Genomic DNA, 2,554 nt, shown 5'->3' with positions numbered 1-2,554 from the left:
GTCAGTTGTCTCCCTCAGTAATAAATAGGAAACTTATTTATCTAGGCTTTTCTCTATTATTTCTAATTCGTTATAATATTATATGCAAACTGGTTAGATTTAATTTTAAAATTTCCAGTTAAATTGGTTGAGTTTAGCCAGTTGTCATGTTTGTACTAAAAATGGTTTACATTTTCAAAAATTTTTACATTGTATAGATAATAGTATGACTAATTGTCTCACGTGAGAATTCTGGTTCACATTCTTTTCTGTAAATAGCATGTGTCATTCTACTCTAACAATTTTCCCACTTGCCTAGTGGGAGCATATTTCTTTCTTTATAATAAGATTTATTTTGATTAAAAGTTTGAGGTGATAGCTATCCCAAGTACCTTGATTTGATCATTACACATTGTATACATACATCAAAATATCACGTGTCCCCCAAATATGTGCATCAATAAAAAGACTTATTTTGATAATATCCAAATCATATGTTATTATAAATATGGTTCCTAAGTACATGGACTTACAGCTATAATTGCTTGTGCTTGTGGAGGTAAGTTTCTGGGGCCCTATGTTCATTCAAAGGTAGATTTTGTAAGTTTAAAACATATACCACAAATTTTTAAATAATCACTAAAACAACAAAACAAAACATTACTGATAAATCCACAAGGAGATATAATGGAATCATTGAAAATTCTGTTAATCTAAAAGAGGGCAAAAAATAGGAAAAACAAAGAAAAGATGTGACAAGCAGGAAATAGATAGCAAGATGATAGATTTAAACACAATTACTTGATACTCATATCAAAGGTAAATGTTCTAAATGCTCCAGTTAAAAAGCAGAGATAGATGAAAAAAGGGAGACCAAATTATATGTTGCATAAAAGAAATACATTTCAAATATAGAGCACAAACAGGTTAAAAGTAAAAGGATGCAAAAATCATATACCAAAAACATACATCAAGGTAGCATTAATAAAAAGAGAGCTGGCATACCTTTGTTAATATCAGACAATGTAGATTTCAGAACAAAAAATATTTCCAGGGATAAAGAAGTTCATTTTCAAATAGTAAATGGATGATTTGATCAAAAAGACATTAAAATCCTAATTGTTTATGTATATTTTAATAGAGCTTCAAAATACGTGAAGCAAACACTGGTATAACAACAGGGAGAAATAGACAAATCCATAATTGTAGTTGGAAATTTCCACATTCCTCTCTCAGTGGTTGATAGTGCAAGTAGATAGAAAATCGGCAAAGATACAGAACATTTGAATAACAGTATCAAGCAATTTGACCAACTTGACAGAAAAATTTTACATATGTTTCAGATTGAGATAATGAAATAAAATACATTAATGTGTAAATGTCTAGTTTATCAATTGAAAAAATTTAAAAAGTATTCACATATTAAATCGCATAGTTAATATAAATGGAGATAAAGAAATATTTCAACAGTTCAATGATTTAACCATATTTTTCTTAAGTTTTTTTTCCCTAAATTAAACTATATAAGGATTTTACTATTATAGATGTGCTTTTTAGTGAATCCTATACATGGACAATGGATGACAATACTTATCTGTCTTAAAATTAATTTCAAGCCTGTATAATTGATGAAGTTTAAAAAATTTCATCTTATGAAAGATACACTCTTTATGAATCAGAGTGCCTACTGTAAAAGGTGAAAAATAGGAACTGAAATAGTTATTTAAAATAAATTATCACAGACATTTGTCTATGACTCATAAAATAACTTTGAAGATAATTTTACAAAATTCCAATATGCATTCAAACTATGATGTTATTGATTATCAGCCATAATCAATATGTTCTTCTAGGAAAGAAGAAGTGCCCCCAATTAAATTGTGACACTGTAAGATATACCAGTTTCTAAGCTGTTAACACATAAAATATATATGTGCCCTAAGCTGTTAAATAGGTGTGTTCTGAGATGTTAAAATGCAAATAGATGTGGCTTTTAAATCCAATCTTTTAAAATCTGAATCTAAAAACGTGTCTCCTTTAAAATAAATTTTGTGCGAACTGAATTCAGACTCCGTGGAATCACTGAAATAGCTATTCCAGGCCTAGTGTTTTTGGGAAATTTATAAATTATTCGCCTTGAATAGTTGCAGTAAGAAATATGTTTTCAACCTCCCTATTGGTTAATAGTGAAATAACAGTAAGGGGAAAAAAGGGCTATATAACACAGAAAAAAAATCATTATTAATTCAGAAATACTTAATATGTATAAAAGAATTCATTATATTTTTCCCAAAATTCTTGAGCTAAGAGTTTTTATTGATGTCTTCAGAAAGTTGACATTCTTTGCACAAAGACTCTAAGCAATGAATTAACTCAATTTAGTTACAGTACAACTGAGGTTATATTTTAACACCTGATCCCAATTAGTCATTGATTTTGCCCCTGAGCACATTCATTCTCCAGGGTCCCACAGATAATGAGACCAGTAGATATCATGAAAAGATGTTCACAATGGTAAGAAAGTTTTTAAAAAAATTTAGAAATTGTATGGTGTGTGTGTATATTGGTGTATATA

The 2,554-nt window shown here is 28.8% G+C and overlaps 1 protein-coding gene across 1 annotated transcript in view; it reads right to left on the bottom strand.

The window, feature by feature from the left end:
- Positions 1-2,554, bottom strand: part of EDIL3 (EGF-like repeats and discoidin I-like domains 3) — a 508,872-nt gene that overhangs the window by 17,679 nt on the left and 488,639 nt on the right. The gene's annotated exons all lie outside the window — the stretch shown is intronic.

Source organism: Propithecus coquereli, unplaced genomic scaffold (assembly GCF_000956105.1).
Source record: "Propithecus coquereli isolate 6110/MARCELLA unplaced genomic scaffold, Pcoq_1.0 Scaffold13, whole genome shotgun sequence".
In the NCBI taxonomy this organism is placed as follows: domain Eukaryota; kingdom Metazoa; phylum Chordata; class Mammalia; order Primates; family Indriidae; genus Propithecus; species Propithecus coquereli.
This window is presented reverse-complemented; position numbering and strand designations above follow the sequence as displayed.